Source organism: Triticum urartu, chromosome 5A (genome assembly GCF_056163025.1).
Source record: "Triticum urartu cultivar PI428250 chromosome 5A, HENAU_Tu73, whole genome shotgun sequence".
NCBI lineage: Eukaryota > Viridiplantae > Streptophyta > Magnoliopsida > Poales > Poaceae > Triticum > Triticum urartu.
Window position 1 is genome coordinate 642,711,628 of NC_141877.1, and position 13,092 is coordinate 642,724,719.

General features: G+C 53.0%; 1 pseudogene; it reads left to right on the forward strand.

Annotated features, from left to right (window-relative positions):
* Window positions 1-591: 591 nt before the first annotated feature.
* The window catches only part of LOC125528338 (expansin-like A1), a 42,471-nt pseudogene continuing 29,970 nt past the window's right edge, over window positions 592-13,092 (forward strand).

Consider the following 13,092-nt stretch of genomic DNA (forward strand, 5'->3'; position numbering starts at 1 on the left):
CGAGCTCTGCGGCCGACTTAGAGCATCTCCAATAGATGATGTATATTTTGGTGCTCCAAACCGGTGATGTAAAAATTTGAAGCACAAAATGTGCTTTTTACATCTCAGAAAAAGGCTCAATTCCAACAGATGGTTCAAAACGAAGATGTAAAAGAGCAACTCCAACAGATGGTCCAAAACAAATAACTGGCGGTTGGTCCTTTCGCGATCGGCCGTGGTTTTACATCAGATGTATCTCGTGATGCAAATTTGCATCCGGAGTGTTGTATTTTACATCTCCGGGAGGCGGTGATGTAATTCTTTTTACATATGGATCATCTGTTGAAGCAGCGTTTTTTGCTCTCGAAATCCAAAAGTTAGGTATTTTTACATATGAACCATTCTTTAAAAAAAATACGAGCATCAAGATTGGCTGGTGATATCACTGTCTCTCTAACCATCCAACCATAGGTTGATTCGCATATGGACCGTTCTTTGGAGATGCTCTTACCCAGTTGTGCCTGTCAGTGAACAAGACCGAGGTTGTAGTTGTAGACCCATGGCAGGTGTATATAAGCCGTCGTGAGGCACAAGGAAGGATCCACCACCCGCATGAAAAGAAAACAAACGATCGCTGTCTCTCTCTGCTCCATCCTTCTCCCGCTCCTCTTCCTCTGCGCCCTCCCGCTGCTCGCCTCCGCCTGCGACCGCTGCGTGCACCGTACCAGAGCCGCCTACTACGCCTCCTCTGTCACCCTCGCCGGTACGATTCATACACCTGAATACACATGCTCTCTTTCTACCTATACATGTCGCATGCATGATTCTGATTGTTCGACTGTCGTGCCTTGCAGCCGGTTCCTGCGGGTACCGCGCGGCGGCCGCGTCCCTCAACGGCGACCTGCTCGCCGGGGCGGGCCCGGCCCTCTACAGACAAGGGGTCGGCTGCGGCGCGTGCTTCCAGGTGCGCTGCGAGGACGAGGAGCTCTGCGCTACCGCCGGCGTGAAGGTCGTCGTCACGGACCGCGCCAGCACCAAGACGAACGACACCGACCTCGTGATGAGCAGCCCGGCGTTCGCCGCCATGGCCCGCCCCAGCATGGCTGGGCGGCTCGCCAAGCTCGGCGCCGTCGACGTCGAGTACAAGAGGTAATTTAGAAACATTATAACCGAGCATTTTTCGAGCCATCTCAGGCTATCAGATTCTCAACCATCCATTCTCGCGATCCAATAGTTCTAGGTCGTCCGATTCACGCGGGAATAACTCTAGCTCGCGCCGTGGACCGCGACTGGCCTGATTCGCGAAGGGTCGCTACTCGGGTAACATTTTTGAAGGCCCATGGTTCATCCGGGACCGTGTACGTCGCTGCATTAGCAGGCCTTCTCTCCCGATGAATGGAGTAGGCCCTTCTCCTCCAACTGTCCCATTCCCACCCGGTTCGCTCGACCCCAACCCTAGCCGCCAGTGCGCCACATGGAGGTCGCGCCGGCGACCGACGGGACGAAGCACGCGGCCACGCCGCCCTTTCCCAGACGCCCCGGTAGCGCCGCCTTCTTCTCCCCCTGATGTCCCTCACGAGCGCCGCCGTGACGAGGGCCTGCTCTATCTCCCTCTGCTGCCCCGTTTGAGCGCCGCGGTGATCTCGACATGCTCCAGCGACGCCGCCCGATCGAGCTCCTCTGCCTTCATCTCTGTTAGCAGTTAGCTCCACTACCTCACGTACTGCATGCATCTCCCATGATCCCATGCACGTACTGGAGCCCCGCGCCCACTCTCTCTCTCTCTCATGTACTGACGCACCTTCGTCCTTGTTGTACTGGCGCCCCGCGCCTATATATTCTTGGCAATGGCAATGGCAGCACCATAAAGGGTGCTTTGCTCTCTCATTCTATCCATCCACATGGTATCAGACGCTGGTTTACTCCTTCGTCGCTAAACCACTTTTCCGCTGCCTTTCTCCTGGAACCGCCATGGCATCTCCCACTCCCCCACCTCCTCCCCCACCTCCTCCTCCCCCTCGCACCGGCCATGGAACCGGCGGCGCGCCACGCACACCTGCCACGCCGGTCTCCTCCTCCTCCACCCAGACCCTACTGACGCCGGCTGCGTTCGCCCGCGGCCCGCTCTTCCTGCCGGACCTGACTGCATCGTCCTCCACGGGCGTCCGCGACCTCTCCCCCCTCGCCGGTGTCTTCATCAACCAGCAGGTTCCGCTCGTCCTCGGCCTGAACCCGCCCAACTTCTCCCGATGGCGCACTCTGTTTGAAGTCACCTTCCAGAAGTACGCCGTCCTCGACCACATCGCCGGCGCGCCTCGTCCCACTGATCCGGTGTGGCTGCAAGACGACGCACACATCGTGTCATGGCTCTACAATCGCATCAGCCCGGAGGTGTTCGGGCTCGTCCACCAGCGCGGCGCCACCGCCGGCGAGGTTTGGGCCGCCATCTGCAGCCTCTTCTTGGAGAACCGCGAGCATCAGGTGGTCTTTCAGGCCACCGAGTTCCGGCGGATCGAGCAGGGGTCCTCATTGATCCTGACCTACTTCGCCCGACTCAAGGAGTGTGTCGACCGTCTCGCCGACCTTGGCTCTCCCGTCGACGACCGTGACCAGGTGCTTAAAATGATCCGCGGTCTCCACCCCCGCTTTCGTTATGCCGTGCCCATCCTCACCATCCAGAGCCCCTTCCCCTCCCTCCTTCGCTGCCATGCCTTCCTTCTGCTCGAGGAGGGCCGGCAATCCGCCGAGCACAGCATGGAGACCGCGCTCCACGTTGGCGCGCGCCAGGCAACCACAACGGCGGGGGGCAAGGCGGTGGGGGCACCAACGCCCGCAACTCGGGCGGCGGGGGGCGCTACAAAGGGAAGGGCAAGAGCAACTACTCCGGCAGGGGCTCCTCTTCGCACTCCAGCGGGGGCTCCGCCCCGCCTGCTGGTGGCGGGACTCCTCCTCGCCCACATGCCCCGGCGCCCGTGCCCTGGACTGGCATGGTCCATGCATGGCCGATGCCCTGGCGCCCTCACACCCCTGGTGCGGGCATCCTTGGGCCCCGCCCAACTGGCGCGTCTCCCTTCGCCGGTGTGGCTACGCACTACGGCGCCAACGCGGCGCCGCCGCCTCCAACCATGCCGGCACACTGGACAGCCGGAGCAGTGCCGCCGCATCCTCTGTACGGTGCTCTCTCCGGCAGTGCGCCCAACTCCAACACGCCGCCTGCCTGGGACCAGAGCGCCTTGGTACAGGCGCTCAACGCCATGACTCTGCAGCAACAGCAGCCTGCGCCGCCTGGCTCCGACTGGTACATGGATACCGGCGCCTCCACCCACATGGCGTCATCTCCCGGTATGCTCTCCTCTGCTACTCCCTGTTCTTCCTCTTGCATAGTAGTTGGCGACGGATCCTCGCTCCCCGCTACGCACATTGGCCATCACACCATTCCTACAGCACACTCACCTCTCTCCCTACAACGTGTTCTAGTTTCCCCGCACCTTATCAAGAATCTCATATCTGTCAAAGCCCTAGCACGCCACAATCCTGTTAACGTCGAGTTTGATGACCTTGGTTTTTCTGTTAAGGACCGAAGAACGAAGAAGGTGATCTTCCGATGTAACTCCGCCGACGACGAGCTCTACCCCATGTCCTCCCCATCGCCACCAAGCCACACCCACCATGCCCTGGCTGCCGTCACCCGCGATCTATGGCATCAACGTCTTGGGCACGTCGGCGCCGATGCTTTGGACCGCACTCTCACGAGCTCGTCGCTGGATCATATATCTAGCCCTAGCACTGTCTGTCAAGAATGTCAACTAGGCAAAAGTGTTCGTCTACCATTTAGCACTTCCGAACATGTGTCGTATTTCCCTTTCCAGCTTGTACATTGTGATGTATGAACCTCTCCCGTGCTTAGTGTTTCCGGTTATCAGTATTATCTCGTCCTACTTGATGATTACAGCTACTTTGTATGGACGTTCCGCTCCGTCACAAGTCCGATGTGCTACCCACTCTTTGCACGTTCGCTGCATTCATCCACAACCATTTCAACCTATCCATACTCACTGTACAAACCGATAATGGGAAGGAATTCAACAACCATGCATCACGCCAATTCTTCTCATCGCTAGGCATCGTGCTCCGCTTGTCATGCCCCTACACATCGCCGCAAAACGGCCGCGCCGAGCGTGTACTCCGGACACTCAATGACATTGCAAGAACACTTCTCCTACACGCACACATGCCATTCCCATACTAGGCCGAAGCCCTCAACACTGCCACCTTCCTCCTTAACCGACGACCGTGCCGACCACGACACAACCAAACACCGTTCTTCCTCCTCTACGATGTCCACCCCACCTACACCACCCTGCGAGTCTTCGGTTGTTTGTGTTTTCCAAACCTAGCAGCCACTGCGCCTCACAAGCTCGCGCCATGCTCGGCCCCCTGCGTCTTTCTAGGTTACACCGCAGATCACAAAGGCTACCGGTGGCTCAACCGTGCCACTGGTCGGGTTATCACATCTCGCCACGTCGTGTTCGATGAACACAGCTTTCCGTTCCGCACCGACCAACCACAAACTGCACCGGTCGCTGATCTCCTCGATGACCTCCCTGTCATACCCACCCATACCCGTTCCCAGCCATCACCTCCGCCCATGGCTGCGCCAGCTACAAACACCACCTCGCTGGCCTCTCCACCTCCATCCCACCATGCTGCCACGTCGGGCTCTCGAGCTCTCTCACCAGCCCGCTCTCCACCACAGCCCGACCCGGTCACCTCTCCGCCACAGCCCGACACGGTCGCCGCTCCCACACCATCGCCAGCCCCGACTCCCCGATGTCAACCCCCTCCTGTGCCTACCCACAGAATGCAAACAAGAGCCCAGGCTGGTAAATTCTTCCCTAACCCCAAATATGAACAACGCCATGCCACTACAGCCCCATCAACCACCTCACCCATTCCTAAAACCGTGCGTGAGGCTATGCGAGATCCATGTTGGCTTTCTGCTATCACTACCAGAATCGCCCCCTATGCCGACGGCCAGGGCCGTCGGCATAGCCCTGAGTCCCGTCGGGATAGGCCTATGCCGATGGCCCCCGTCGGCAACATATGCGTCGGCACAGCCAGGGAGGCCGTCGGCATAGACAATCCGTCGGCATATATGATACGCCGACGGGGGCCGTACATCTATGCCGACGGCCCTGGCCGTCGGCAACTATCACGCCTAACGGCGGCCGCCGTCAAGTCTGCCCAACGAACGGTCGCCACGTGGCACCACTATGCCGACGGCCTAGCCGTCGGCTTAGTCAAAAACTATGCCGACGGCTCGACCGTCGGCATAGGTGTGCCACGTGGCGACCAGCCGCTGCTCTAGGACTAGGCTATGCCGACGGCCTGGCCGTTGGCATAATTTGAAACTAAGCCGACGGCCAGGCCGTCGGCATAGTCCTTCATACAGAGCTCCCAGTAGCTGACACGTGGGCGCCTATGCCGACGGCCTAGCCGTCGGCACAGTTTTTAAACTAAGACGACGGCTAGGCCGTCGGCATAGGCGCCCACGTGTCAGCTACTGGGAGCTCACGCTAGCCCTATGCCGACGGCCTAGCTGTCGGCATAGTTTGCTTTTGCTTTTTTTTCTTTTTTCTGTTTGTTTTCAGATCAATTCAATTCAAATAGCAGCACATATCAGCAGATATATATGATGAGATAGACATATAAAACACAACGGGATATCATCCGGCACCATCACAACAATATATGCATAAGCATCATCACACACAAGTCTCTAAATGAACATCATCACAACCAACATAAGCATATAGAGAAGCACACAAGTCATCTAAATGATCATCACCACACACAAGTCATCTCAAGCATCATCACCACACAAGGATCATCGAGCACCGCGGAGGTCGTCACCGCCAAGACGGCCAAAGCCCAGGTCGTCACTGCTAGCGGCAGCGCTACCGCCAAGACCGCCTCCGCCTCCGTGGATCGGAGTGGTCGGGCTCCGTGTCTCCGGAGTGCTGCGAAGACCACCGCCAACGGTAGATCCACATGTTCCCTGGATGTTGAAAAGACATATGCACGGGATATATGACTGTGTTGAAAGGCATGACATGCTTTGGGTGAATAGATTGGGGATGAACTAACCGGCGAGGGGCCAGCGTTCTGTGCCACAAACTCCTCAAAGCTCATCAGCACTGGTTGTGCTGGAGGGCATTGTGCTGGAGGGAACTGAGGACACCTGCCGGCCGCCATATCCTGAAAAGCCTGCTGCATCTGGCTATCCCTCTGCACTTGGTGTTCATAAAGCCTCTGATGCCACGCCATGGTCTCCTGGCGTGTGTACTCCATGTAGGCCTACGGTATGACATGATGGAACTCATAAAACTACTAAATGCGGAAAATGAAGTGAGCAATGAAGATAAGAGGGAAAATACTTACAGATTGTTGCTCCTGAAAGAGGGACTGTGTACTGGTCACTGGCTGGCTCGTGCGCTGGCTCAGGCTCGGGTCGATCCGACGAAGCTGTGTGTAGGAGATACTAGGAGTGATCACAGGATCGAGAATCGCCTCCCGACCGTGCTCCTTGGGCCCCATGCTCACCACCGCCCTGTCGTCCAGAGGCGCCGCAATGGGGTCAAGTGTGTCAGGATGCAACTTCAAATACGCTTCGGAGTAGGCCTGCTTCCTCCCCGCGGTCTTCTTGCCGTAGTACTGGGGCTCGCCAGGCTTGGAGTCCTTTCGCGTATGGGCGATCTCCCACGCCTGCATGTCTGAGAGCGGCCGCTTCAGTTTCTCCTCCTGCACCACCAAACAGAGATTAGTCATACATAAGAAAGTGATGGTAAATAGAAGAAGAAGAATGTTTAATGGGGTTAGTCATACATTAACCGCCTTGTGGAGATAGTGGTTTCGGTTTCCCTGAGCATGTACTCCCTCCGTCCCTCGGTTAGCCTTATTTTTGGTTCTCATAGCCGCCCAGGCTCCAGCCTCATCACACCAAAGATCCACCAATGCTGCCCAAGACTCGTCTTTTCCATAACACCAATTTGGAAACACCTACATAATAAAAGCATAATGGCATGTAGGTGTGTCCAAATTGGTGTTATGGAAGCATAAAGCATAAAGCATAATGTACCACAAGGTAATGAAAGCATAATGAAAAATCTTTTATACTTACCGCCAAGAACTCGTGCCTCTCCAAGGTAATGGCCATCCTCCGCGCTTCTTCCTTGGTCATCTTCACACCAAGATAGTCGTGGTAGTATGTGGAGATGGCCACATAGCGCACCTCGTACTGCATCTGGCGGGTCTTCTTCTTGCATTGGGGCAGCACGATCTGGTCCGCTCTAGCCCTGTGCTCTGGAAGAACTCGATAGAATGTCTACAATCATGCATGAAACAAGAATGGAAGAAGCCATGAGTTAAATTATTCATGAAACTAGAATGGACTTGTGCTTCTAAAGAGAACTCACCCAGAAAGTAGTGATCACGGCCTTGGCATGGGTCTCATGGTCCGCGTGGCGGGCCGCTTCCCAGTGGTCCCAGCTCGTGGCGAAAACCCGACAGTCCGACTGCCTGACTGGATCAGGACAGTACAACCCCGGCCAATATAACTTCAGCAAGACGGTGATGAGGCCGTTGGGAATACGGACCCCTTTAGAATATATCCAGTTGCTGCAAAAGAATGAACTATTAGCATGTGACAAGCAAAATAAATAACAACCGGAATAAGCATGTGACAAGCAAAATAATGAACCACTTACTCTTTTCCCGTGGGCTCAATGAGCCCCTTCTGCTCCTCAGTAGCAGGAACCTGCTTTGGTAGCTTTGCGTTGCCACGCAGCCACCCCTTCTTGTCAACCCCCTTCCCGTCACCACCATCATCCCCGCCACCACCCTCATCCTCGCCTGCCTCCCCCTCCCCAACCTCCTCCCCAACCTCCTCCTCCTCCTCCTCGCCTGCCTCCTCCTCCACCTCCTCCTCCTCCTCCACCACCACCTCCTCCTCCTCCTTCCTAGAGTGTACCTCACTAGAGGAGGCTACCTCACTAGAGGGCCTCGAAGACAACACCCCTAAGTCGGTGAGGGTGCGCTCTTTCTGGCCGCGACCCCCTGTAGTGGCTCTCCCCCCAGCACCTCGTCCTCTAGAGGCTCTCCCCCTGCCCCCTCCTCCTCTAGGGGCACCTCTCCCTCGACCTCCCTGTGAGGAGTCATCGTCAAGTAGCCGAGGGGGAGGATTACGTGCTCGACCACTCCGACTAGGCAGGCCGACGACCTTGCGTAGGAAACCCACGCCGTCGGCCTTCCCCTTGCCCATGTTCCACGAACCTGCATTGAAAAGAGAAAAAGCAATTAGTAAATTAATGAAATGAAGGAAAAGGCATGATAATAAACACATTAATAAAAATGCAAAAAAGGCATATTCCTAAACTATAGAAAAAAAATACTTGAAACGTACATCTGCTAGAACCCATATGAATCATCATTGTTGTAACCTCTTCCTCGGTCCGTCTCATCATCACTATCAATCATATCATCTTCGTTGTCCGACGGAGGTGGAGGCTCTTCCTCGTCATCAGCGTCTTCGTTTAACTTTTCTAGCATAAGTATGTCATTTTCATTGACAATGGTCTCACCATCATTCCGTCCATCGTCGACGTTTGGGTCCACATCATCATCACCCAATGGTCTAGCATCATCGTTTCTAACCACATCATCATCATCATCATCATCATCAGGTTGCTCTTGATAGAACACTCCCTCGTATGTCATGGGGTAAATGTTGTAGTAATCATCTTCATTCGGGTCTGGTAGCTTACCATGTGGCGACACCTTGAACACAACTTCCCAACCCTTTAGATACACTTTCTGGCATTGGTAAGGCAGATAATATACTTGTGTAGCTTGGGTAGCCGCAATGAATAGATCGGCTCCGGCATAGACGGTTGATGGTTTAACTTCGACCAAACCAATGGAAGGCGTATGTTTTACCCCCTCCCGCGGATCGAACCATCGGCATTTGAACACAGGCAGACTTAGGGTCTCACGCCCCTGGCGGAATTTAACCTCGTATATATTTTGTACCCTTCCGTAGTAGTCTACTGAATTTTGACCGGGGGTGTACACTCCAGTATTTATAGTTTTGGGATCGGGGCGGCTGTTTTGGTGCTCCTCTGTATGGAAGCGATACCCATTCACATCATACTTTTTACATGTCATGACGGCAGGGTCAAAACCCATGGAAACCCATCTCAATTCATCATCCATAGATATGTTCGGATCTTTTCCCTACAAGTATAATGGAAATTGTTGCGTGCATTAGTTCGGTTAACTAATAAATGTTGAAGTAGGTATTTAATAGGGGAGTGTGGAAAATTACTTTCTCCATGAACCAAGCAACAAAATTTTTACGTCCAGGGTTTCCATGACGGAGAAGCGTAAGTGCCTCCGCCTCAGTAGGAGGATTCACTCCCGTCCATTCCTCTTGAACGAAATCACTAAAAAAAGATAAGCGGTGTTAGACCGGGACTAAGTGAACATGAAACATGATGATGTGGAAGACATAAAGGAATGGTGTAGTGGTATTACCTCATCCACACTTCCTCAACTTCCTTGATGTTGTGCAAGATATAGAACATGAGGTCCTCCCGCTCTTGTCGTGGCATGTTATAAGATTTCGAGGCCCCAGCCCACCCACCTTGCGCGTTGAATAGATCGAGCCTGGGTTGATACTTGGGCTCTTCTATATTGTATCGAGGCACCTTGTTATGCAGATGGGGAACGTGGTCTGGATAGTATGATGTCCTGAGGTCTGACACCTCCTCTAGGATAACTGCCTCAGCTATGGAAGCTTCAATCTTAGCTTTGTTTCCACATTTCTGTCGGAGATGCTTGTTCTGCCTCTCAGGGCCGTACTGCCAGCAATTTTGCATAGGGCCCCCCAACAATACCTCGTTCGTGAGGTGCAGAATGAGATGTGTCATCGGAGTAAAGAAGCCTAGCGGAAAGATCTTCTCTAGCTTGACTATCAAATCCGGTGCCTTCTTACGCAATTTTTCAATCACCTCTTTACTTACTTCTTTAGCACAGAGCGTGCGGAAGAAATGGCTAAGCTCGGCAAGCACTCGCCAGACATGCTCGGGGACATAGCCTCGAACCATCACCGGCATTATCCGCTCAATCCATACATGGTAGTCATGACTCTTCAGGCCGGTCACTTTGCCCGTTGAAAGATTTACTCCCTTACTTATATTTGATGCATAACCATCGGTGAACTTCAAAATTTGTTTCAACCAGATAAGTACTTCTTTTTTTTCTGGCGGTTTAAGGACAAAGTCAGCATCTGGCTTGAACCAGTTTTTTCGACCGCCTGTGGGAGGCTTCATGTTCAGGCATGGTCTATCACAAATTCTCTGTTGATCGGCTCTAGCTTTTACGTTATCCTTTGTCTTATCAGGAATGTTGAGGATCGTGTGGAAAAGGGACTCTACCATATTCTTTTCGGTGTGCATCACATCAATATTGTAAGGAAGTTTGAGGTCCTTGAAATAGGGAAGCTGCGAGAAGGGGGTAATGTGCGTCCAGTTGTGCGTCTCACCATATCCCTCGAAGCCTTTGGCTTTGGCTTTGCCTTTGCCTTTGACTTTAGGCTTGAGAGCTTTTAGCTGAGCAAGAACATCTGCCCCCGAAAATGTTGGAATCTCGGTTACTTCATGAACAACCCGGCCTTTCATGAAGTTCTTCTTGTCTTCCCTGTCTGGATGGTCTGGAGGGAGGAACTGTAGATGCAGGTCAAAGGCTACATACTTGCCACCCTTACTCAGCCAAATCATTCGCAGAGCCTGCATGCACACTGGGCATGGCATCTTACCACTTGTACACCATCCGCAGAATAGAGCATAGCCGGGAAAGTCATGCATGCAATAGTGCAACCAAACTTTCATCAAAAAAATTCTCTGCAGATCCCGGTCGTATGTCAACCTCGGAAAGTACCAAGAATGGTGCAAAGCATCCACAAGCGGCTGCATAAACACACCCAATTGCTTCCCCGGGTAGTCAGGCCCCGGAATGATGAGCGACAAGAACATGGTCTTCCGTTGCATTAGGGCATCGGGAGGAAGATTGAGCGGAATTACAAACACAGGCCAGCAGCTGTATGGATTGGACGACATACCATATGGATTCAACCCATCACCTGATATGGCTATTCTGACATTCCCAGCCTCGGCTGCTTCCTCGGGGTATTCTTCATCGAATGACTTCCATGCTTCCCCTCCCGATGGATGTATGATTTTTTTGGATTGTACCTTATACCTTCCTTGTGCCACTTCATCATTTTGGCAGACTCCTTCGTGATGAAAAGGCGCTGCAGTCTTTTTATAAAATCAAGATACCGAAGAACCTTAACGGGGATGGTTAGCTGCTTTTTCTCACCATCCTCACCGACCACCTCAATGTACCGAGACGAACCGCACTTCCTACAGTACTTGTCATCCGCATACTCGTGCCTAAACAAAAGGCAATTCTTCGGGCAAACATCTATTTTCTCATAATCCATAGAGAGTGCCTTCATGATTTTCTTTGTATCGTACATGCTTTTCGGCAGTTCATGACCCTCAGGGAGGCTGCTAGCCCATACTCCCAGGAATGCTTCGAAGCATTTCTGGCTACAGCCATACTCAGCCTTGACTGCAATCAGTTGCGAGATGGCATCCAGCTGAGATATTTTCGCACCCACATAAAGAGGTTTCTTCGACGAGGCCAAGACCTCCAAGAAGGCCTTTGCGGTTGCCTCCGGCTCCTCCGGTTCATTCTCTGAAGGTGTCGCATTTGCCGTTTCTGCAACAATGACATCATCTAGCATGTCCCTGACCCCGTCGTCCTCATATCCATCGATGCGTTGTCGCATCACCTCCTCTCTACCACGGTCCTGCTCGGCTATGTTTATCGGCGGCATGTCAAAGTTTGGCATATATCCATGCGTGCGAAGGTGCTCACTCATGTCCGTCTGATTTCTATGGTGACGTCTGGCACATGTCGCACAGGGGCATGGTGGGATAATTCTCATTGGATGACGGAATATCTCCTTCAAATACACATCGGTTTTCGTGATCCACTCGGATAAAACCACTGTACATCCACTGATTATCTGCCATCCTCTGCTTTTTTGCAACCTGTAGGATCGAAAGTATGTCTAGAGGGGGGGGGTTATTAGACTACTTGACCAAATAAAAACTTAACCTTTTCCTAATTTTAGTTCTTGGCAGATTTTAGCTATTGTAGGACAAGTCAAGCAATCATCACACAATTCAAGCAAGCATGCAAAGAGTATATTGGCAGCGGAAAGTAAAGCATGCAACTTGCAAGAATGTAAAGGGAAGGGTTTGGAGAATTCAAACGCAATTGGAGACACGGATGTTTTTCCCGTGGTTCGGATAGGTGGTGCTATCCTACATCCACGTTGATGGAGGCTTCAACCCACGAAGGGTAACGGTTGCGCGAGTCCACGGAGGGCTCCACCCACGAAGGGTAATGGTTGCGCGAGTCCACGGAGGGCTCCACCCACGAAGGGTCCACGAAGAAGCAACCACCCACGAAGGGTCCACGAAGAAGCAACCTTGTCTATCCCACCATGGCCATCGCCCACGAAGGACTTGCCTCACTAGCGGTAGATCTTCATGAAGTAGGCGATCTCCTTGCCCTTACAAACTCCTTGGTTCAACTCCACAACCTTGTCGGAGGCTCCCAAGTGACACCTAGCCAATCTAGGAGACACCACTCTCCAAGAAGTAACAAATGGTGTGTAGGTAATGAACTCCTTGCTCTTGTGCTTCAAATGATAGTCTCCCCAACACTCAACTCTCTCTCATAGGATTTGGATCTGGTGGAAAGAAGGTTTGAGTGGAAAGCAACTTGGGGAAGGCTAGAGATCAAGATTCATATGGTAGGAATGGAATATCTTGGTCTCAACACATGAGTAGGTGGTTCTCTCTCAGAACATATGAGTTGGAATTGTGTATGTGTTCTGATGGCTCTCTCCACGAATGAAGAGGAGGTGGAGGGGTATATATAGCCTCCACACAAAATCCAACCGTTACACACAGTTTTCCA